Source organism: Amblyomma maculatum, chromosome 1 (genome assembly GCF_055883805.1).
Source record: "Amblyomma maculatum isolate TAMU_Amacu chromosome 1, ASM5588380v1, whole genome shotgun sequence".
Lineage (NCBI taxonomy): Eukaryota > Metazoa > Arthropoda > Arachnida > Ixodida > Ixodidae > Amblyomma > Amblyomma maculatum.
In genome coordinates, this window is record NC_139344.1 from 462,048,721 (window position 1) to 462,074,688 (window position 25,968).

General features: G+C 46.1%; 1 pseudogene; it reads left to right on the plus strand.

Annotated features, from left to right (window-relative positions):
- The first annotated feature begins 19,074 nt into the window (after nucleotides 1-19,074).
- LOC146209798 (uncharacterized) overlaps nucleotides 19,075-25,968 on the plus strand; it is a 103,040-nt pseudogene continuing 96,146 nt past the window's right edge.

Genomic DNA, 25,968 nt, shown 5'->3' on the forward strand with positions numbered 1-25,968 from the left:
AGCTTCAGGTGCGGGGGCGGCAGCGCCGAGATTGCGTGGCCATAACGTTGCTGATGTTAAATGTGACGTCACACCCGCCGGCTCTCAGTCGGGAGCGCGCTGCCTCTGACCCGGCGGCCGCTCAGAAAGCGTCAGAAATACAGCCATCCGCTCAAAACTAACTCGAATTATGTGTCTGTACTAGCGTAATCGTGTCTTATGGTTGCGGTGCTTTCTCAATATTTTTGGATATTTGGTCATTATACCTTTAAGCTATGCCCGTGCAACATCTTGGCTACACTTGCTTTTCCCGTACGGATACCGGAATTCAACAGCTTTACTTCGGCTTCGATGTCACGGAGAGCGCCCAGAAAAGGACCCGCACTGGCTCAAGCTGTGCGGGGAGGCGACGAACGACGTTTTCTGTGCCGTGGTCTAGCCAAGCATGCCAGCTGCCGTGGTCTGCTAGAGTAGTACACCATCGTAGTTGCACTGAAGAAGCATTTAAACCCGCGGCCATCTGAAGTCAGCAGTCGGCTCGCTTCCAGTGACGAAACTAGTTGGAGGGAGAACTAGCTGCCGACTGCAGCTTTGAAACAATGCCTATACAAATATGGCAGCCACTGAACTAATACACTCTGAAAGGCTAGTTGGTTCATACTAGTTGAACGGGTAAAACTGCGCGAAAAAGACAGGAAAAAGAATGACACAGGCACAGCGTTGTTTGTGCCGGTGTGTTTCTTTGGACCCGTCTTTTTTATCTTATTTTTATTTTATTCATTTTGAACATACTGCAGGCTGAGCGCATGCAGGAGTGGCAAACATTTGCATAAAATTCAAAAAAGCATGAAAGCACAAGGTACAAAACCCACCAACACATCGAGTAGACCAGTTGAAGCGGTCATTACTGCACATAAAATATAAGCAAAACAGCAAAAAAAAAAGGAAAACTGACACAATCAACACCGACACCCTAGAACTGACAGGAGGCAATATTTCATAAGTCATTACATACTTAATTCAAGCATATCTAAATACTGGAGGGAAGAAGCAGGCAAACTATTCCAATCTGCAACTGTATTAGGGAAAAAGGAGAATTTGTATAAGTTAGTCCTTGCAAAGTGTGGTGCTAGAGATAGGGCATGAGAGGGGCGTGTCTGCCTAGTGGTAAGAGGGCGAACGTAAGGGCTAGGATCAAGTGCAAGTTTGTTATTAAATAAAAGAAATAAAAATTTAGGACGGAGGAATTTTCTTCTAGCTTGGAAAGTGACAATACCATTTTCTGCCATAAATTCAGATATCGAATCAGTGCGACTGTATTTGGGACAAACAAAACGCACTGCCCGTCTCTGAATTTTTTCAAGAGTATTTATATTGCACATCGTATGGGGGTCCCACACTGTGCAAGCATATTCAAGCCTAGGCCTTATAAGTGTTGTGTATGCGAGAAGTTTAACATGAGCGTGAGCATCCTTAAGCTTGTGTCTGAGCAGGCAAAGTTTGCGAAAGGCTGAAGAGGAGATGTTAAGAATATGTGTGTTCCAGCTGCGGCGGTTATTTAGTGCAACATCGAGATATTTATATTCCTTCACTTCGGTTAAACTGCGGTCCTGGACAAAGTAAGTGTACTGAAGCGGGTATTTTTTCCTGGTTATTCGAAGCAAGACAGATTTAAGTTTAGGAGCATGCCCCACTCCTGGCACCCTCTAGTGTATTAATTAGCTCAACATTAAGTGCGTGCTGGTCTTCGGGTACCACAATTTCATTAAAGATAACGCAGTCATCGGCGAAGAGACGAATGTTCACGGGATCATGGATCACATTAACTATATCGTTGCAAAATATCAGGAAGAGGAGTGGCCCGAGAACACTACCTTGCGAAACACCGGAAGAGACTGGAAGACAGTCAGAGTCTGAACCATTTATATGTACGTGCTGAAAACGGTTGCTAAAGTAGGCGGCGATCCAGGCAATGAGGAAGCTGAGAAGTTCAAGCTCCTTCAATTTGAAAATAAGTTTGTCATGCGGAATACGATCAAACGTTTTGCTGAAGTCCCAAAATATAGTATCTATTTGCCCACCTCTGTCGAGGACAGAAGCGAAAAAAATGAACAACTGTTGTTAACTGTGTAGTAGTTGAAAACCCCTTTCTGAAGCCATGCTGGAATGGAGATAGAATATTGTGGTTATTTAGGAAGTCAGAGATGTGAGTACTCAAAGCATTTTGCATGTTGATGATACCAAGGAAATAGGGCGGTAATAAGATACTGAGAGTGGGTTGCCTTTTTTAAACACAGGCACCACGCGCGCTATCTTCCAGTCACCTGGAAGAGAGGACGATCTGATTGAAAGCTGAAAGATTAATACAATGTACCTTGGTAATTGCTCTGCACAGCGCCGGAGAAGTGCATTTGGAATACCATCTGGTCGTGTGGATGATTTTACTTTCAACCTTAACATCATATTAGCAATGCCCTCATATTAAATAATGTTAGTGCCAAGAGTATCACAAGGTGTGTTTACAAAGGGTTCAGAGATGGAAAAGACACTGCTAAAGTGGCGGTTGAAATGTGATGCAATAGCCTCAGGATCTGTTATTAAGGCATCTTCATGTGAAATGTGCTCAATAGGTTTCTTAAGCTCACTAACAAAGCTCCAAAATTTATCAGGATCTGATTTGATAAAATTAGGTAAGGTAGCTTTAAAATAAAAATGTTTGGCTGACTGAATGGCATTTGAAAGGGAGCGACGAATTTGGATAAAGTCATGTGGAGCTGTACGGTTTTTTCTTGCCCGTTTCGCTTTCTTTTTTAAATGTATTATATCCCTTGTCAGCCACGGATTACGTTTAGCAGTCTTTTTTACTTTGTTAGGAACGAAGCTGTCAAGACAAAAGAAGCCTACATTTTTAAAATTGTTCCATAACGCATTAATGTTATGCATTACCGCATTACCGCATTACCTGAGAAGTTTCCAAGGTGGGAATCTAGGTAATCTATTATGCTTACGTCATCGGCATGAGCGTAATCTTTCACAGTTTTTAGCATACAAGCGTGATTGGGTCGAGCATCATGTAAGGAAAAAGTGACTGCAACAATCTGGTGATCAGAAATCCCCGGATCAACTAAAACATTGTAGTTATTTATAAGACGGGGAATAAAAACAAGATCAAGAACCGATTATGAAGAAGCAGTAACACGTGTTGGTTCTTGCACAACTTGGAGTAGATTGTGGTAAAACATGATATCAAAGATAATACCAGAAGAGCCGTCAGAAACGAAGCCCGATTGTAAGCGACTCCAATCATTATCGGGAAGATTAAAATCTCTGGCCACGATAAGTTTCTGGTTGCTGAATTTTTCCATATGCGTTTTAGGTTGAAACAAAAAATCGGGAGTCGAATCTGGCGGTCTGTACACTGCAAACAGTACAAAAACATGTCCGAATAGGCCGATTCTTAGGCACAGAGTTTCAACGCATGAACTTTTCTGCAAAATAGTGACTTCAATGTCGGTTTTCACAATAACAGCTACGCCACCTCCCCTAGTCTCCCTATCCATGCGGTGTATCTTATAGTTGGGTGGGATTAGAAAGTCATCGTTTATTGTACTGCTAAGCCATGTCTCGGAATGACAACTAAATGCGGGCTGTAAGAAAGAAGCACAGATTCAAGCTGAACAGTCTTGTTTACGATGCTGCGGGCGTTAAAATTAAGTAGTCTGATGCATGTTTCATTGGAAAGTCATGAAGCAAGTAGGGGTAAGTTTTTTTGCTTTCTCTTAATTAGCTTGCGGGCGTTCTGCACGTCATCCCATGCAAACAGATCACCGTCAATGCGCAGTTTGTCATGAATGAGAGTAACTTTTTTCCCATTGTCCCTATCCAATTTCTAGCTTTCCCATAACAGTTTTCGCGTTTTCAGCGTCTTATTACTGTAATCATTCTGAACACAAATGTCTGTTCCTTTGAGTTTGCTGACGTTTTTGAAGACTGCCATCTTTTCATTGTAGTCCTGGAAGAAAACTATTACGGGTCTTTTGTCGCTCCCCTTGCCAAGTCTGTGAATTCTACCAACGGATGCACATTTCACATCTAGTTTATCGCTAAATACTTCGCTAATGACTTTGCGTTTTAGGACTTCTTCTGATTCATCCGGTTCCTCTTTAACACCACCGACAACTACATTAGAACGCATGCCCCTGTCTTCAAGATCTGTGAGCTTGCGCGTTTCCAAAGTGAATGTACTTTCGCACATTCTAAGAAGATTGTCAAGCTCATCGAGTTTTTCTGTTTTAGCTTTAAAGTCAGGTATGTGGCTCTCAATTTCGTGAAAGCGAACTTTAATGTCTTCCATCATGGTCTCAGCTTTTGCCCTAAATTCCTGAACTTCTGCATGCAATTTCAGTTGTCAATCAAAGTTGTCCATCAAATTTTCTGCCGTAATTCAGCATTGGTCGGTCCCGGGTTTAGTTCAACGTCTCCGCAGACAAAAAGCTTAAGGACAAGAAAACAATCATATGCAATTTTGCAGCACTTGCCTGGGCACGGAAGAACCACCAAAGCACGAAAGTCGCTTTTACAGCAGGAATAACGACTAACCTGCATAAGGTAGAAAAGTGGCTTGGTAGGCATCGTGCTCGTGGCAGGTCCGCCGTGCCCACTGAACTGGAAGCAGTGCAGCGATTGTTTTATACGCGAAGGTGTTGAAGACGTCACAGTTGCTGGGAATGTAGGCGGCAGCAGCAGATGTGGGATGTCATGCTCCAGTTCTGATTGCGATGCAGTTGAGTTGATAGCGGTGGGCTGGCACACGTGCAGGAAGCCATCACTAGAGAGTGCTCCATACAGCGACGGGAAGCTGGTGATGCAGAGTGCAAGACCCTGCATAAGGTAGAAAAGTGGCTTGGTAAGCATCGTGCTCGCGGCAGGTCCGCCGTGCCCACTGAACTGGAATCAGTGCAGCGATTCTTTTATACGCGAAGGTGTTGAAGACGTCACAGTTGCTGGGAATGTAGGCGGCAGCAGCAGATGTGGGATGTCATACTCCAGTTCTGATTGCGATGCAGTCGAGTTGATAGCGGTGGGCTGGCACACGTGCAGGAAGCCATCACTAGAGAGTGCTTCATACAGCGACGGGAAGCTGGGGATGCAGAGTGCAAGACCCTGCATAAGGTAAAAAAGTGGCTTGGTAAGCATCGTGCACGCGGCAGGTCCGCCGTGCCCACGCCCCGTTTTACCCGTTCAATTAGCCACTGAGCAGTCAGCCAAAGCAGTGTCGTCACTATAGCTTGTTAACGCGACTACGTTCCCATTGGAGGTCATGCTTCGTGATAAAGCCTTACAAGAGTGCCGGTTCGCTGTAAAGAACCTCGCGGTCTAGAAAGCATGTGGCGACCCATCGAGTTGTTGTTGTGGCTCTAAGAAAAGAAAGAAAATTAACGGGCCTGCTATTGGCTCTGTAGCTGAGCCACCTCCGCTGCCTCGTGCGAGCAGAAGAGAAAATAGACAAGAAAGAAAAAAAGAAGAGGGAGAGAAAGATGTGTGCTGCAACAACAGCCGTCATCCACCACCACCGAAATGGGGGCGCGTGCAATGACGGCCTACAACTGTAAAAATTCAGTGACAGGCTAGCCCCCGCCGCAAGTGGTGGTGACCTACCTGTCCCGACCCCATCAGGGCCAGCTCAGCGTCAAAACAGTGCACCAGAAAAGCCGTTCGCACAACTAGAGCCACAACACGAAGGTAAATTTGGAAAAACTTTCAAACGTTCGCCGCTTTTGGTGATAGCTGTGACGTAGAAAATGCACAAAAGAGGGAAAATGCGGGCTGCTTGGTACATGATTAAGAATTGAGTAAAACAGCGCTAGGGGAGACGAAACACGTGAACTGTCTGACACCAGAGGAAATTGGCCGCAATGGACGCCAAATGTAAGTCTTTTCCAAATCTTTTGGTGCCTACCTGCGGCGGAACGTCTCTTCTGCTTCTTCGCTCTTCTTTTCTCTTCTTCGTCTGTTCTTTTTCCTTGGCTTCCACGGAAAAGACAACTTCCATCTACAGTTCAACAAGATGTGGTTGTGTTGGGCAACGGCAGCGTCCCAACTGAAGTGAACAGTCTGCTTAAGCTTGGACCAAAATTCTGCCAGCATCCGCGTCTTGACAAAACGGAGCTGCTTTCTCTTGTACGCACAGCCGCAAACAAGGCAACTACGGTTGACGCCAACAGGTGCATCATGGAAGGCGTCGAGTCGCTTCCACGAGACGTCAAGAAGGGAAGCACGCGCCTTGTCACCACTGCCGTCGCGGCCCTTAGGGATGCTAATGTCAAGCTGGTCCAGTCTGACAAGGAGGTGGCTTTGTCATCGTACCTAATTACCTGTACGAAGAAAAAGCTCGAGAAGCTATACGTGCTCACTTCAGAGAAATTAAAGTCGTCAAGCCAGCGAAACTGCAGGATAAAGCGGTTCAGCTCTGCGAACAAGCAGGCCTGTCAAGATTAGCATCGTCTGTGAAAGCTTCAAAAGGAACAAGCCTGTCGGTCTTCTTCAGTGCCAACACCCACAAAGATCAGTGCCCTTTCCGCGCGGTTGTGTCTGAAAGAGGTACGTGGCAGCGCGAAGTCTCTGTCTTCCTGCAGAAATGCCTTTCGCACCTGGAAGTGGACGACCCTTTCCTCATCAGGAAGCCAGAGGCTGTTTCAGACTTCTTTCTGAAGGAATGCCCTCCCAATGTAAGCGTTTTTTCAGTTGACGTGAAGGACTTGTATTATTCCTTGCCCCAGAGTTCCGTGACTGCGGAAATAGGTCTTTGCATTGATCGCTTCGCCATAACCAAGTTCAAAAACGCATGTGGTATGGACGCTAGTAAATTTTTATAATTGCTAAACCTTTATTTGGAGTCGACCTTTGTTACTATGGACAAAAAATGTTTTATACAAAAACAAGGAGTCTGTATTGAATCCAGCATCACTCCTGCATTAAGTGACCTACTTCTGGCTTGTTATGACAGGCGTCTTCAAACTAAGTATAAAGACGCGACCGTTGTTAAGGTAATGCGATACGTCGACGACGTTTTAATTGTGTATCGTACTAATGACACACAGCCATCCGCTGCTCGTATTTTTGACGTGTTCTGTAAAGAGCTTAAATGCTGCAGTTGACTACTGAGTTCCCCACTAACAATAGGCTCAGGTTTCTAGACTTGGAACTAATAATTTCTGACAGCCATATTCGTTGGGCGTACTCACCACGGTCCAGGAAGAGCCTTCTTCCTTTCAAGTCGGCTCATTCTAAGATTATTAAGCGGAATATTGCAAAGGCATGCCTAAGAGCCGCACTACAAAGATCTTGCGTGCATCAAACAAAAATCAGTTTCTCCGCTCAGGTGAACAGGCTCTCTGCAACTGGATACCCAAAGAAGTTTGTATCAGGTATAGCCGAGTCCTTGCTGGCCGAATGCACACAGAAAAGGAAGAGGCGCACCGCTGCTGGTCTGACTAAAACGGCGTGTATCCTGTACGTGCACAAAGTTTCGGACAATCTTAAGAAAATTGTAAGCAAAGCTGGTATGAGGTTGTTTTTTTCGGCCAATAACAGATTGAGCGGATTGGGCAAAAGAGTGAATGACGATAGAAACACGAAAAGAGTCGGCCAAAAAAAGTACAAGTTTGTTGACTGTTGCGTCGCTGTGGTGTACAAGATCCCGACGTCATGTGGCCATTTCTACATTGGCGAGACAGGACGCTGCATCAATGATCGACTAAGAGAACATGCTAGAGATATAGAGAATAAGTCACCCAGAAACCATCTTGCCATCCATTGCACAGAATGTAATGACTGCGAAGCGCTTCTCAAGGAAACCACCATCATCGCCAGATACAAAGATGAAACCTCCAAGCTTATCTCCGAAGCTTCCAATATAGAAAAGGTAGGAGGCACCTGCATCAGCAGCCCGTCGATAACGTTATACCCTAAAGAATATGACTCTCTGAATCAGTGACTTATTTCTTTTTCATGTGGTAGTGTGGTTGCGCACATTCTTTTTTGTGTTTTTCTGTGTTTCTCTCTTGTTATTGTTTCTTTATATTGCTGCCTCACAGGTACCAATATATCATTTGGTTGCTAGTCAGCGCATGTGTCTGTCGTTCACGTGTTTCGTCTCCCCTAGCGCTGTTTTACTCAATTTTTAAATATACACAGACATGCCGGCTTCAAGAAATTACATGCAACGTTTAATTGCTGCCGGCGTGAACCCCTAGAAAAGGCCTGATCACTATAAAGAAACAAGATAAAGCAGCTATTTTATGAAGCCACAGCGCAGATACTTCAATTACACAATTTGGGACGCAACAAAGTAACAAAGTGTCAGCTTCGTCAATGCTCTACGACCTTAACACTGTTGCTAATCGCTGCACACGGTCTAATAGCTCACTTGATCATGAACCACCATTTGATATAGTTCGAAATGGACTCCGAACTAGAGCGGTGCGTACACCCTCATTTCGAGGACACCTTTCACACAACGTGGCCTTAACAACCGCGATGACACGTACCTGCTAGATCGTGGTCAGGTCAGATCGATCCTCTCACTAATGTGTAGCGCCGGTGTTGACATTCCTAACAATAAGGGGGTGAATTGCAAGCTGCCACTTTTAGCTGTTATAGGCAGCGAATCAAGAATGTTGGGAAGAAGGTGGTTTGGCGAACCCGTCCCAGCGACAAAACGACTGTGGAATATCTCAAAGAAAAATATAAAACCTTCTAGAACGACGTTGGTACAAGTGTTGGTACAAGCAGTTCTTCAAAACAAGGTCATTACGTTTTGCCCTGGAATGTTCAGTGGGATTGAAAATCGGCAGATTGCAAGAATAGGGCACCCTTGAGCCAACATAACAATGTCTGCTCACAAAGAATCTGAGGGCAAGTTGTTGGGACCCTTAAACAACCTTTTGTTGGTTCCCTGAAGTTATGTATTCTCTTAAACCAGCTTTTTGATTGCTTGAACTTGAATCATATTGGTATTTTGAGTATAGTAATGACTATTTTGAAAGTATGAAGTGCAATAGTGTTTTGGAAGGGCCGGATTTGCGAAGAATTCATGGCCTCATTCTTCTTTAGTGGTAAAACATGCTTTCAAATTGCGTAAAACTTAATTTACAAAGTGTAAATTTGGGGCTAAATTTAATTTAAAAATTATGGCAAAATGACAAAATAACAAGGAAACAAAATAAAAATAAAATAAAAATTGCCTGAAAAATAAAAATTAGAACCTGACAAAATTTGCTCCCCACCACTTCAAAAAAACTTCCGGAGTCCCTGCTGACGCCGAGCTGCGACTGATCATCGACCACCTTGAAGGTGGGCCCCTTACAATACCCCGGTATCTTGCTCGGGGGCTGTCGTCGTAGTGCCTCCGGAATGGGTGCTTTATAGGAAGAATTCTACTTCGAGTGCAACAACATACCTGCTACCGGGGTGCAAAAACATACCGGCTGATCTAAGGCACGATATCTTCCTGGCCGCCCACGACGAAACAACTTCCGGTCATCTTTCCTTTACACGCACCCTAAACCGAATCCGGCAGAACTACTACTGGCCACATCTTTCTCTGGGCGTTAAACGTTATGTACAGACTTGTCGACAATGCCAGCGGCGAAAACACCTGCGCTGAAGCCATCCGGCATGTTATAATGTATCGAACCTCCCCTCACACCCTTTGAGCAAGTGGGCATGGATCTTTTAGGCCCATTTCCTTTATCCTTGAACGGACACAAGTGGATCGTAGTCGCCACAGACTACTTAACAGGCTACGCTGAAACGAAGGCCCTTGCTCGAGGTACTGCCGGTGAAGTTGCTCGTTTCTTTATGAACGACACGGACACGGTGCAGACACGGTGCAGCGTCGATCATCATTACTGACCGAGGAAAGGCGTTTAAAGCTCGGCTACTGCGGGACACCTTACCTCTCAGCCATAGCGCGCATCGCACATCAACAGCGTATCACCCGCAGACAAATGGCCAGATGGAAGGACTCAACAAAACTTTGGCGGACATGATCTCAATGTACATCGACGTTGAACATAAAATGTGAGACGATATCCTGCCGTATGCCACCTTCGCCTACAATACGGAGCCGCAGGAAACCACGAAGTTTACGCCGTTCTGTCTTGTATATGGCAGAGAGGCTCGCACGATGTTGGACGCGATGCTCTCATGCGGGGATGAAGCGGTCGAACCCGATGCCGCCCATTTCGAGGAACAGGCTGAGCAACCCCGTCAGCTGGCCCGCTTGCACAACAAGGAGCAACATGCCACCGACATGCGACACTATAACCTTCGGCACAGGGAAGTCGACTACGAACCAGGGGACCAAGTGTGGGTGTGGACCCCCACAAAGGCTTGTGCGAGAAACTGCTCCACCGGTATTTAGGACCGTATAAATTCCTGCGCCGCTTTAACAGCGTTAATTATGAAGGTATTCCAGACGAAACTGTGACCGTCAGTGTTCGGCGTCAGAGGCCTGCAATTGTGCATGTGGTGCGCTTAAAGCCGTACTTTGCGCGTGACTGAGCGCTGTGTCAACATCGCCTTTCGTAACATTGACGCTTCCTGGAAGTGAGATCTTGAGTTATTGTACTGTTCACCTCACATCTAATATTTTTTCGCCTCTCACCTTATCATCGGGGCGATGTTTTTCTTTCACGGGGCGAAATAATGCCACGTGCCTAGCGCCTCGCTACTGCCGTGTTTGGTGCCGACAACGACGAAGCGGACGAAGCGGTTGCTGGTTCGAGAGGCGCGCTGGTGCTGGACTCTGTTATTAGAACTAGAAGCCGACCTTATTCTCGGGTCCTCGTCTACATGTACCTTCACGGCCTCCTGTGGCTTGAGCCGTGACAATATTAATAGCTGCATGTAAAATACCTACACAAAAACAAACTCAACTCTGTTTTTGGCGCATGATGGCCGTAGCTGCCTCTGCGCTGTAATACCCATCAAATAAAAAAAAATAGTCACAGAAAGCAACATTCTACAATAATGGGATTTCCTGGATGCCAATGATGCAATGCCAGTGAACAAGCTTGGGTGGGCAATGTTGGGCAGCCGATGAGCCTAGCTGGATAGGAATTCTTAAACTCGAGTGAGTAAACTTGGTTGTAAGTATTAGATAGCCAGTGAGAGTGGCTGGATGTACGTTGTATCAGAGCCAGTGCGTATGCTTGGGTGGACGATATTAAGTAGCCGTTGAGCCAGGCTGCATGCCAATAAATTAGCTAGTCTGCCATTGGTGGCCTTTGTAGGAACGCCAGTCTAGTAGATTGGATTACATCTTGGCACAGATAGCGCCCCAATGAAACGCCCTTATTGGCCCCAATAGTGGGGTTGGTTTCCCTCAATATTGGACTGAAAGCGGTCTATTGACGGCGTGCTACTTGGGATAAGGCATGCCAGACATGCAAGGAAAAATGTCAATAAAAAAATGTTGAATATATCAAAATTTAACTGCAAAGCAATATTATACCCGGGAGATGTACTGTAGTAAAAAATGGTAGTCATATGAAGATAAGGGGGTAAGAAGAAATGTCACTGAAAAGAAGCAGTGAGAAGCTTCATTTCAGTCGACTCACACTGACCCCAGACGAATGTAAACTCAACACATCTATTGCTCCTTTCATTCAGTGTATGTAAGCATTTAAAGAATATAATGCTTAATCTAATAATCAAAGAGGTTTGCAAATAGTCTAGGTTGACAACCAAGTAGCAAGAACCAATAACGCATTTAGGGCACAGTTTTCTTTGGTATTGCATTGATTTATGCAAAATAAAGAAAAAGAAAGAATTCAACATACACTACAGCAAAAAAACGCACCTTTGATTCCTTAGAGCTCTCGAATATTTTCCAGTTGCTACAAGGTCAATACTGCGAGCTTCCATGTGGTTTTGTCCGGCAGATGTCCATATAATGCCATCGTAAACACAGACGCCAATGGGACAAAAAACGAAGGTCCCGAAAAACTTTGTACAGGCAATAAATATTTTCAAGCTTGAGCAGCATGAGATTAAATACGGAGAGAATCAAACTGAAGTAACTGTGAAGCACTAAGAAACAATTAGCGGGACAACCAATCTCTGCTGTTCAGAGTATAAAACACTGGCGTTCCGCACAGATGGTCGATATTTTTCACTTTTGAAAATTTTTATTGGTATATTTACTCTTTTTTACATCAAAACTTAACATAAGGAAACATTACCCTTCCGTTCAAACCAATTTGATACGTTTGCACCCCTTCCTTTTTTTAATATTTCAAGTAAATAATTGGTGAAATGCACACCCCATAATTTCTTAATTACCTTCATCCAGCATTGACGTTTCATTGCAAACATTTTTACACATTTGAACCCGCTTTTCCTGATTTTGTAACTTATTCAAACCATCAAGTAACCTATTAAAAGCAATTACTTCATTCACCTATCTTCGCCAATCACACATAAGTCAGTCGATCCCCAGAACAATGAGCTACCAGAATATGACTTTTTTACGTAGCCATTAATTCGTTCTTAAACTCGATGACAGCTACTACGCTAACAGCTTTTCGAGTGAAGTAGCTTATGCTTTATAAGCTATCGCTCTGAACTGGACAGCATCAAAAATGCAAAGGAGCCAGATGCACAAAGAAACGGTCACTGCTGGTTTAGAAAGTTCTGTTTAAGCAATGTATTTCACACAAAGCTAGAATACACTGTCGTTCGCGACAAAACTGCAGGAGGAGATGGAAGTCTACAAAGCGTATTCTCATTACATCCATCTTCTCAAATTTTAAATTTGATAGAACACCTGCTCCTAAACATTACTCACTGCTAGTATGTATAATAATGTTACGTGGCGGCAAGCGATGACAACAGGAAAACAGAGGACAGAGACAGAGAGATGCTCGATGGTCGTGAGATGACGTTTAAAGAATCTGTGTGCGGGCCTAGCGCGCGCGCTCCTGCCCGCGCCACTGCACTCTTCTTCCTCCGTCCGTAACATGACCCGAGGCCATCGAGCGATCGTCCCGATCGTAGACGAGGAAATTTGCCGATGATGATTCCATGGCATAATAATGGGCGTGCCTGAATGCTTGAATAGGAGGAAAAAGTAAGAATAAAATGGCTCGCCGATACGATGTCTGATGCGTATATGAACCGCCTCCCCTGAGCTGTCAACCATCCGTCACCAGAGTCCATGGGACCGATGGCTCGAGGTCACGTCGGGCAACTAGGGCGGTGGTTGCATGTTCGTGTCCAGCGGTTTCTTCGGGTCAATCCAGTCTTTGGGGTCCTTCGTCTTGGTTCTGATTGGACTGTCTGTTCTTGTCTTCAGGTCCGTGCTCGAGGATGGGCGGTGGTAGTTGGTCAGGTCTGGGCTTGAAGGGCTGGGCAAAGTTGCTCCGCGATGTCCCTGGGCCCTCGGTCGATAGTCCTCGCTTACAGATGCTCCATGGCGAGTCGAGGATGGGGATGAGGTACGCCGCACCTCCAACCAAATGTTAGGTGGCGGCAAGCGATGACAACAGGAGAAAAGAAGACACAGAGAAGATGTTCGATGGTCGTGAGAAGACGTTTAATAAATCTGTGTCCTGGAATAGCGCGCGCGCCCCTACCCACGCCACTGCCCTCTTCTTCCTCCTTCGTCCGTAAAAGTATATTTATTCATAACAATCACGCCATAAATTGAGACTTTTTCTTATGGGGTTTGTTCAAGGCGGCCCCCTCCCTCCTGGGTTCGTGTTGTAACCGCTGACGACGGCAGCCCGGAACAGTCTGTAACATTTCCAATTACCTGAATGTCAAACACAGCAGTATGATAGGCTGCTTTATGCAAAACATGCGGTCTAAAATTCGCCATCCAACTAGTATTAATACAAGATCGCTTGCCAAAGATGGCTCCGTCGTTGAGAGCTGCCCTCTACGAGACACACAGGATTTCATTTAATATCGCATAAGAGCAAAGAAGGCTGTCAACGATGAACCAACACACCCAAACATTTTCCCTTCCGAAGATAGCTCCGCCTGTGAAAGCTGCCATTTACGGAATTCGAACTTTCTGCCAGACATGCGCAGTGCTCATCCCTATGTGTGTTCCGTATCAGAGACGTCTCCAGCATGGGCAATAAAAGACTGTCCTCAGAGATACCTCACCAGTTGGCTCGGAAGGCGAAGAGCATCATGTCACTAATGCAAAGATTCCTGCTTACTTTCCAGGTTATCCTGTTCGCCATATAACCGGTGTGTCAGCAGTTTCAATCAAGTGTCCTCATTTAGGATCGGATGACAACAAAGAGGGCTGCAAAACGATGAACTGACACGCCCAAACATTTATCCTTCTGAAGATGGCTTCGTTGGTGAAAGCTCCCTTTTACGGGATTCGGACTTTCTGCCAGACATGCGCAGTGCTCCATTTTATGAGTGTTCCGCATCAGAGATGTCTCTAGCATGGTCTATAAAAGACTGTACTCAGCGATTCCTCATCAGTGGGCTCGGCGAGGCGACGGGCGTTATGTCTCTAACGCAAAGGTTCCTGCTTACTGTCCAAGTTATCGTGGTCGCCACAGCCGGTGCGTCGACGGTTTCAAGCAAGTGTCGCCAATTTAGGATCGGATGACTGCAAAGAGGACTGTCAAGGATGAACAAACACGCCCAAGCATTTTCCCTTCTGAACATGGCTTCGTCGGTGAAAGCTGCCCTTTAGGCGATTAGGACTTTCTGCCAGATGCGCAGTGCTTCACCTTATGAATTTTTTGCATAAGTGATATCTCCAGCAGGGGCTATAAAAGACTGACCTCAGCGATACCTCACCAGCAATCTTGGCGAGGCGACAGGCGCCATGTCGCTATAGCAAAGATTATTGCTAACTGCCCAAGTTATCCTTTTCACCACAGCAGGTGCGTCAACAGTTTCAAGCAAGTGCAGTAGCCATTTAGGATTGGATGAAAGCAAAAGCTGTCAACGATGAACCAACATGCCAGAACATTTTCCCTCCTCAAGATGGCTCCGCCGGTGAAAGCAGGCCTTAACGCGATTAGGACTTTCTGCCAGACATGCGCAATGCTTCACCTTATGAATAATCTGCATCAGTGACCTCTGCAGGATGGGCTATAAAAGACTGAACTCAGCGATACCTCACCAGCGGGCTTCGCGAGGCGATAGGCGTCATGTCGATAACGCAAAGATTCCTGCTTACTGCCCAAGTTATCCGGTTCGCCACAGCCGGTGCGTCAACGGTTTCAAGCAAGTGTCGCCATTTACGATCCAATGACAACAGAGAAGGCTGTAAACGATGAAGCAACACGCACAAACGTTTTTCCTTCTAAAGATGGCTCCGTCTTTGAAAGCTGCCCTTTACGGAATTTATACTTTCTGCCAGACATGCGCAGTGCTCCACCTCATCAACATTCAGCATCAGAGACGTCTTCAGCATGGCCCATAAAGGACTGTCCTCAGCGGTACCTCGCCAGTGGGCTCGGCGAGGTGACGGGGATCATGTTGATAACGCAGTTTCGTGCTTACAGTCCAGGTTATTCTGTTCGCCGCAGCCGGTGCGTCAACCGTCTAAATCAAGTGTCTCGCTTTAGGATCAGATGACAGCAACGAAGGCTGTCAACAATGAGCAAACACGCCCAAACCTTTTCCTCCCTGAATATGGCTTCGTCGGTGAAAGCAGTTTTTACGCTAGTAGGACGTTCTGCACGACATGCGCAGTGCTCCACGTTTTGAATGTTCCGCATCAGAGACGTCTCCAGCATAGGTTATAAAAGACTATACTCAGCGATACCTCAAAAGTGAGCTCGGTGAAGCGACGGGGATCATGTCGCTAACGCAAAGATTCCTGCTTACTTCCCAGGTTATCCTGTTCGCCACACCCAGTGCGTAAAAAGTTTCAAGCAAGTGTAGCCATGTAAGATCGGATGACATCAAAGAAGGCTGTCAATAATGAACAAACACGAACAAACACTTTCGCTTCTGACGATGGCTCCGTCTTTTAAAGCTGCCTTTTACAGGATTCGGACTTTCTACCAGACATGCGCGTTGCTTTACCTTATGAATTTTACGCATCAGTAACGTCTCCAGAATGGGTTATAAAAGACTGTCCTCAGTGATACCTTATCAGTTGCTTCGACGATGCGACGGGCATCACGTCGCTAACCTAAAGCTTCCTTCTAACTGTCCAGGTTATCCTGTTCGTCACAGCCGACGCTTCAACGGTTTCAAGCCAGTGTCGCCATTTAAGTTAGGATGACAGCAAAGAAGGCTGTCAACGATGAACCAACACTCCCAAACATTTTCCCTTTTGAAAATGACTCCGTCGGTGAAAACTGCCCTTTACGCGATTCCGACTTCCTGCCAAGCATGCGCAGTGCTACAGCTTATTAATTTTCCGCCTCAGTGACGTCTCCAGCATGGGCTGTAAAAGACTGTCCTCTGCGGAACCTCACCAGTGGGCTCGGCCAGGCGACGGGGATCATGTTGCTAATGCAAGGATTCCTGCTTACTGTCCAGGTTATCCTGTTCGTCACAACCGATGCGTCAACGGTTTCAAGCAAGTGTCGCTGTTTAAGACGGGATGACAGCAAAGAAGGCTGTCAACGATGAACCAACACGCCCAGACATTTTCCCTTCTTAAGATGGCTCCGTCGGTGAAAACTGTCCTTTACGCGATTTGGACTTTCTGCGAAATCTGAGCAGTGCTACAGCTTATTAATTTTCCGCATCAGTGACGTCTCCAGCATAGGCTGTAAAAGATTGTGATCTGCGGATCCTCGCCAGTGGGCTCGGCGAGGCGACGGGGATCATGTCGCTAATGCAAGGATTCCTGCTTACTGTCCAGGTTATCATGTTCGTCACAGCCGATGCGTCAACGGTTTCAAGCAAGTGTCGCCATTTAGGATCGGATGACAGCAATGGCTGCCAACAATGAACCAACACGCCCAAACCTTTCCCTTCTGAAGATGGCTACGTCTTGTAAAGCTGCCTTTTACAGTATTAGGACGTTCTGCCAGACATGTGCAGTACTCCAGCCTATGAATTCTCCCCCTCAGTGACGTCTCCAGCGCGGGCTATAAAAGACTATCCTCAACGGTACCTCATCATCGTGCTTGGCGAGGCGACGGGCATCATGTCGCTAACGCAAAGATTCCTGCTCACCGTTCATGTTATTCTGTTCGCCGCAGCCGGTGCGTCAACCGTCTCAAGCAAGTGTCGCCCTTGAGAATCTGGTGACAATAACGAAGGCTGTGAACGATGAACCAACACACTCGAACATTTTCCCTTCTAAAGATGACTCGTCGGTGAAAGCTACCCTTTAATCGATTCGGACTTTCTGCCAGACATTCGCAGTGATCAACCTCATGAGTGTTCCGCATCAGCGCAGTCTCCAGCATGGGCTCTAAAACACTGTCCGCTGCGGAACCTCACCAGTGGGCTCTGCGAGGCGACGGGGATCATGTCGCTAATGCAAAGATTCCTGCTTACTGTCCAGGTTATTCTGTTCGCCGCAGCCGGTGCGTCAACCGTCTCAAGCAAGTGTCGGCATTTGGGATCTAATGACAGCAAGGAAGGCTCTCAAAGTTCAACCAACATGCTCAAACATTTTCCTTTCTGCAAGATTTCTGCGTCGATGAAAGCTGTCCTTTACGCGATTCGGACTTTCTACCAGACATGCGCACTGCTCTACCTTGTGAATGTTTAGCATCTGAGAAGTCTCCAGCATGGGTTAAAAGACTGTCCTCAGCGGTACCTAACCAGAGGGCTCGTAAAGGCGACGGGGATGATGTGGATAATGCAAAGTCCTGCTTGCTATCCAGGTAATCCTGTTCGCCACAGCCCGTACATCAACGGTTTCAAGCTATGAAATGCTGCCCTCAGCGATAACTCACCAGTGGGCAAGGCGAGGCGACGGGCCTCATGCTGCTAACGCAATGAATCCTGCATAATGTTCAGGTCATCCTATTCGCCACAGCCGGTGCGTCAACCGCTTCAAGCAAGTGTCGTCATTTCGCATCGGATGAGAGCAAACAAGGCTGTCAATGATGAATTAGAACGCTCAAACATTTTCCTTTCTGTAAGATTTCTGCCTCGGTGAAAGCTTACCTTTACGCGATTCGGACTTTCTGCCAGACATGCGCAGTGCTCCAGCTTATGAGTTTTCCGCACCAGTGACGTCTCCAGCATGGACTATAAAAGACTGTCCTCAGCAATACTTCACCAGCGGGCTTGGCGAGGCGACGGGCATCACATCGCTCACGCAAATATTCCTGCTTCCTGGCCGGTCCGGTTCGTCACAGGCGGTGCATCATTAGTTTCAAGCAAGTGTCGCCATTTGGGATCGGATGGCAGCAAAGAAGGCTGTCAACGATGAACCAACACGCCCAAACTGTTTCCCTTCTGAAGATGGCTCCGTCTTTGAAAACTGCCCTTTAAAGGATTAGGACTTTCTGCCAGACATGAGCAGTGCTCCTGCCTATGAATTTTCCGCCTCAGTGACGTCTCCAGCATGGGCTATAAAAGACTTTCCTCAATGATACCTCACCAGTGGGCTTGGCGAGACGACGGTCATCATGTCGCCAACACAGAGATTCCTGCTTACTCTCGAGATAATCCTGTTCGCCACAGCCGATGCGTTAACGGCTTCAAGCAAGCGTCGCCATTTAGAATAGGATTACAGCAAAGAAGGCTGTCAACGATTAACCAACACGCCCAAACATTTTTCCTTCTGAAGATGGCTCCTGAGGTATTCATAGTGGGAAAACGATCGCAGCACCCCGGCCTGGCGTCGGGTCTTTCGGACGACTGATGGATCCAGGATCGATACTCTGCACACAATACTGGCTGTTACGAAGTGGCTATTGGCAAAACGAATTTAACTCGCGGAACGGTCATGAACGGTCAGGTTCTCAGCTCGCGTGCCTTCTCCGCGCTTCTTCATCTTCATCCCAGTGCTTGTGAACGCCACATCACCCCTTCATCGCCATTCCACTGCTTGTGAACGCAACCTGTCCATATAATTGGTCTGCACCCAGCTATGATTCAGACGAAAAGCTCGCTTCCAGCAGGGCGTCGAGTAAAACGTGATGTTCACCTTTATTCCCACTCGGGTTCACGGCTGATGTTGGGTCTATTTTGTCGAGAACTGGTGCTAATAGCATTTCCTGGTTGACAGCCCGTCCTTAGCGGCCCATCAGTAATTAATGACAGAACAAGGCTATATACTGAATAGACTAGAAAGACGGCTCTTCAATCTATAACCATTCTTGTAGGAAGAAAAAAATTGCATCATCTAAAGAGCTGAGAGTGCATGCAGTTGCGGCGATCATTATGCCTTCCACGTGCCGCATTGCTTCCCAGACCGTGGCTACAGCGGCCCAGTTCATGTTTCGCTTTAAGTGCGATCTACCACTACTACTTGTGCACCGCACGTGCAGGCCGTTCGATGGACCGAATCAACCCCGTGCGGCCGTCCTCTGTGCACGCCGTATACGACCAGCTGCTTCGGCGGGTCCTCGTTCCAGCGGCGCTGTTCAACATATCCGTGCCGGGCAACAGCACGGGCTTCTCGCTGCAGATGGCACGCTACGCGTTGCGCTTGTACCAGGCCCTGCTGGACGCACTCCTGCTGGACAATTGGGACAGAAACGAGGCCGTGCGGCGCTAGCTACAGGCGCTGCCGCAGTGCTTCGAGTGGGACATGCGAGAGCTGCCCGGCTCACTGAGGGGATCCGCAATGGCAGATCCCGTGCGATCGAGAGGTGCTCTGCTGCTACAGACAGCCGTGTTGCAGTTCGCCCTCCGTGCCTTTCAGGAGCTGTGGCGGGTATCTAAGTTAACAAATATGTTACGTAAAATGATTTTCCAATCTAATTTTTTCAAAGCCTTCATGGTATCCGTGCTTTACTACTACGGCCACAAATGACTTGCTGCTTCCGAAAATTAAGGACACTTTACTTTTCTGTGAATCTTCTTCATCCCCATTCGTTCGTCGCACCCCTGGAGAGTCTTTCTTACTGCCTTATGTGGACAATCGGTTGCTCTCGGTCAGATAGGTGAAACATCTTCGGAGCGCATGACTCCTGCTTTGATATAGGACTGCCTGTCTCAGAAAATAACACAGCTTCTCCCTGATTTGAGCAGGGTTTTTATATCTACATATTTCATTCACCGCCATCACGTATGCCGCATGACAAAACAACACGAAATATTTGCATGGTAGCACACTCCAATGCTTGTATATTAGGCGCAGTGTGCAAATATATTACAATTCGAATTTAGTCGCGAGAAAAAAGCACAAAGCACACGTGTGCTTAAAAGAGAGGGAACATGTGTTGAAATAAACAGAGCAATTCTGATAAAAGTTAGTGTGGGCAATTATAGAACTGAAAACAATGTTGACCAGTCCGCACGGCATGAAACCCAATGTGATATCAGTACTGCAAAAGTTTGTAGGCTCAGCACAAGGCTTTCATAACCACAAGAACTGAATCTGATGCAAGTGCCGTGCGCAAATATATAGTACCACGAAATTCAAACACGAGTACCGAGAAGCTATGCACTGCAGAAATTCTGCACGAAATTCCAAAACACAGATTTTTAGTGGAGAGTGTTATAGAATCCAACATCAAGTCTGCCTGCAAGACTGCAACGCGCGCTTCTCCCCAAGCATCGAAATGAAGTGGCCGCCGCGACGCATTGACCGACCGTGCCAAAGAGGCCTTGTGCTGCTCGCGCCCGTTGAACTCCTCTCCTCCTTTAGATTACGCCGTGTGCAGCAGACGCCCGGCGGCAGCACCGTGCGCCGATTTTGTTCTTCGGTGAGCAGTGTTGTGTTGCTTGAAACGTCGTCGCGGCTGCCTAAAAGCAGGTATGCGCCATGCTATAATTGCAGTTTCAGAGACAAAAAAAGAATCAGGGTGATAAGTTTATCACGATAATGAAATGTTGAGTTCTCACATTTCAAATGACAAATTTGCTGAATTTATAAGGATTCAGGACGTACGTAGAATTAACTTATGGTACAAAACAATGAGTTATCCACTGAATTTAGGGGTTTACGGCAGTTTCGGATAATGAACCTGGCAGCGCTGAACTTTCTTTTGGTGCTGCGACTTGCGGCTGACTAACACGTTCTCTGATAGGAAACCTAGTTTTCGGCAAGCAGCTTGATTATTTCTTCAAAAGTACGCTAGGTCTAAACATAAACAAGGGTTTGATTTTGTGGCTAAGTACTCGGTGAGCTCGCCTGGCTCACCGAGTGCCTTTCACGTGAAATTTTTGCAACAAGAGAAACAAGAGAGGACTCTTACACCGCAGATACTTTGAGCTATGTCCCGCTTCAGACGAGGTCATCAGGAGTAAGTCACAAAGAGAACTTTGATAGGCGACAGTGTGGCGCGAATCCTGAAACAGATATAAACACCATCGCCGGTGTTACCAAAGCGGAGATGCGAAACTTATACTAAATAGTCCACAACCGACCCCTCTGCTTGCTCACTCACGGCTACCAAATATCCATTCGCGGCGAAGAGGTGGGGAGAAAGGCGGCTGGATTCTGGGAAAGAATTCGGAAGCTGTCGCGTGAGGAGGATAAGGGAAGATGCTGTGCATTGTAGATGCTTATCCCGCAGTTAGGTTTCGAGGCTGTCCGGCTGCGGCCCATGTACACACTGTAACAAGAACAACCAAGTCTAACTCGCATTATGGCCGTAATCGCACTTTCGCAAACGTTGCACGTGTTTGTGATTGCGGGGCGTGGCCCAGCTCGGCAGAGAAAAATATAATTTGATCCGCGCCCGGCCCAATCTCGAGCGAAAGGGCGGCCGAACCCGTGCACAGCTCTAGTACCGTTTGCCGCAAGATAGAGGGATGGAGTACGTAACACAATCTTTGCATGCAACAAATTGATTTTCATGTTTTATGGTGCACTTTTCTGGTATAGATTTCGCGTTAACAAGCTCGCACAATTTCCCAAGCCTTTTGGAAACCGAGGAAACAACTCTGACATTAGCTCGGTGGCCTATCTTCTTTAGCCTACCCAAGTAGCACAAAACAGGCTCCCAGTTGGGGCCCCTCCGGGCCCCTTGTGGGCAGCCCACATGGCCCCATGCGGGATTTGCAACTCGTGCCCAGGAGGGGCCCGAATGGGCAGCCCATCGGGCTCCGCTAAAGGGGCCAGAGAATACCCAGCTTGGGCAACCCATCAACTGACAGGAAGTTAGGCTTACCTAATAGAGCCCACTTCTAATAGTGTGCTGCCCCTTTTCGGTGCCTTGGTGCAGCCCTTTTTGGGCCTGAGTGGGCAGCCCAATTTCGATCCCCTGGTGGAGCCCTGGTTGGGCTGGAGTGGGCATACTATTTCAAATTACCTGGTGGAGCCCTGGTAGGGCCCAAGTGGGCAGCCTGTTTTCAATGCCCTGGTAGTACCCTGACTGGGCCCAAGTGGATGGCCTATTTTCAATGCCCTGGTGTAACACTGCCTGGGCCCTAGTGGGAAGCCCTTCTTGGTTGCCCAGATTGAGCCCAGCTTGGGACCATTTTGGTTGCCCTAATGCATCCCAGTCTGGGCCAAAGTGGGCAGCCCAATATTGCCCATAATGGGCTACAGGCATGCAGGTAGCCCACATTGGCAGCCCTGCATAGCCCTGGCTGCACTCACATTATTCTGCATGAGTTGAAATTATAGAAAATCAACAATATTGAATACTAAGCAGGTTTATTACACTTTTCAAATTGCAATAAAGGCAGCTTTATTGTGTATCCAAGTCACGGAACCTTGGATTTTAGCGAGTTTGCTGCAAGGCTTGCCCGAGGTTCATCCTGGCTTTCCGGCCCCCATCCCGATCTCACGCACCACATAAAAAGTTTGCAATGCGAGAGTTTATCCTGACGATATCGGCGTCAGGCACTCTCCATTGGACAGCAGCTGCAATTAGACAATTGGTAATTGAGCTCATAGCTATATAGGTAAACTTTGTAACAACAAAGTGAAGACTGAAGCAAAACCACAATCAGTATGCAAAGATTCATCTTAAAAGCAGACAAACATTGGGTGAAAATATATGCCAGCATGCTACCAGTACTTTGTTTATACTTGAGCTGTGTATCTTTGCCAGCCTTTTAGTTGTGTTTTCTGTTGTGCAGCTCAGCAACGGCTGAGTGCTGTTTAAATAGACTACATAACCACGTGTAATAAATACCAGGTCAGAAAAAAAGAGTGCTTCCCAATCCGGGGCATGGCGCAGTAGTAAAGCGCTGGGCTGGGGATCCAAGAGATGGAGGTTTGAATACCCGGTGGAAGACAAGCTTAATTTGTTTTTTAAGTATCAGAGCCGCCACAAAAGCGTGACACTTTTTGCTGACGACAACAATAAGCCATTAAAGGACAGCCCAGGTTGCATTTATTGCTATGTAAACTGCAGTATCTGTTTGCATAGTGCTAATAATAAAGAGTAGCACCTGGTGCAGTCATTGACATCAGCATATTATGGAGAAAAACCATCCATGTAGTCGCTGCTTGATGGTGTGCAATCACCCTAAGCCCTCCCTTGACAAATTTCAGAAAATTGCTGACCAAGCAACAAAAAAAGCACCATGCAGAGATCAAAATAAACACTATGGGAGCCATATTAGTAGCACGGTATGAAGCTGCGGGTGGGACAAAGTGAAAACAGCAATGATTATAGGCTGATGGGGACAGAAATGCATTGCTGTCTTGGCAACTGTCTACTGCCAGGCTGCTTTGGTCATGAAGATGGGGTGCCATCGCCATGCTGACAATCAGCATGCTGCAACCATCACTGGAGTGGAACAAGGTCAAGGACAGCACAAAAAATGCATTTACTTAGTCTGCCAACAGAAATAAGTTTAGTGTGAGCATGTCTTAAGTGTAGCAATCACGCACCAAACATTGACCATGAATTGCAGTGACATTTACACTTTACTAAATTTTTAGGTCAGAAATAGTAATGTAGGCAAGAAAAAAGCAAATGGCATAGCAGTTATAAAATTTTGAGCTTTTAAAATACAAGGAGCTAGCTTCAGTTAATTTGCACCAGCAAGACATCCATACATTATTTCCACTGTCCCATCTCACAACTGCCTCATGGGAAGTGAAAATGTCATTTGGAAACTACATGCTAGAACACACTTTATTATCAACTCAGACAATTCTGAAAACTTTTATGCATTTAAATGTAAATACGGCATGAAAATCAATGTGGCTCAGTGTTGTTCTGCCCTTACATAAAACTTCATTGGGAGTTTCATGACCGAAAGCATTGAAGTACTCCGGCAAAAGTTAATCGGACAACCAGTTAAAGCAATGCTAAAAGAGAACACAAGGGAACAGAAACATCACAAGGTGTAAACAAGGCCAAAAAACTTGGCATGTCAAAACTCACCTACGATCACTCGATACAGCTTCAGCTGCTTGAAGGCACACCTGTGCCCCCGCCCTTGAAGGGTAAAAGCCAAGGCAACCGCAGTTTTTATTAGTGTTTTTAGAATCAGGCGTGTGGCCTCATCAGCATTTTGGCCCCCAATCAATAGGAGCCGCTTGATCTGAAGACCAATATTGCACAAATCATAAGACTTTTAGAGGAAAAAAATTATGAATGAGCTTTTTATAAGCACATAGACATGTCATATTTATCATGTACAAGGCTCAACAATCAGAACTTGTCTATGCTCAACACCCTAGAATTGTTTACGACCATTTTTTTTTTGTAAAATGAACAGCGATTTCAGCACATGATGAAATAAAAGGAACATGTGAAACCAAAATAAAGGCAGTGACGCAGCTGTGTTCATTTCATTGCAGCGCAGTGACTAACATATCAGCTCTCCGAAGTTAACCTAACTGCATTCTGCAATGGCGCGACCAGTGGATCATGAAACTAAACACTAACAAATGCAAACAGTTCTCCTTTCACCGTTGCCAACACCCCCTCGTATTTAACAACACTATCATTGCTTCCACGTGCAATCTTATAAATACCTTGACGTAACCTTAAGCAGTGATCTTACCTGGCACGCTTATACCTCTAATCGTGATATCATCTGCTAACAAGTCTCTTGGTTTTCTAAAACGTCATTTAAGGCATGCACCACAGCACATAAAGTTACTTGCATATAAATCGCTGATCAGGCCTAGAGTAGAATGTGTATCCCCAATATGGCACATGCATCAAACCTATCTAGCTAAAGCACTTGAAGCTTAAGAGAATCGTACTGTGAGATTCATTTACTCTGATTACTCATTTAATACAAGCGTAAACGCATTAAAACTACAATCCAGTCTGATGAGCCTTAATGCCCGTCATTGCAGTGCTAGCCTTTGCCTGTTTCATAAGCTATTTCGTAGTTCGCTCAATCATCCCCCCAATATCACCATCATCATGTATATCCCACCGCACTGCGCATCTTTTTTATAATGCACGACCACTGTGTATAACTGCCATATTTGCTTGCTAATTTTTTTTCCCCGAACAGCCATAGACTTCCAGGGACCACCTTCCCCACGTCATTGCTGTCATCACTTGCCCATGAATGTTTGTGACAACTGTAACTTCACATATTCAAACATTATATATCTCACTTATTTGTTAACCTAACCCTTATGTAATACCCCGAAAGGACTCTTTAAAGTATTATAATGCAAAAAAAGAAGACAATTCTGATGCCCAGCTGATCAAAACATGCTAAAGCTATGAGTGATAGCGGTTCAGTGTGAGATGCTGCATGGCCGTTTAACTTTTTAAAACGTGCCCTTTTGAATCATTGACACCAAATATTTATTCACTGTATTAAAAGAGCAAGTTTGATTTCAAGCATTTCAAGCAAGCAAACAGCACGTGCAACTAAAACACTGATAAACTAAGCTAAAAACACAGTACAGATTGTAAAGAATATAGCCCAAGCCATGTACTCCAGAAAATGATAACAAAAGAATGCAATACAGCTGCA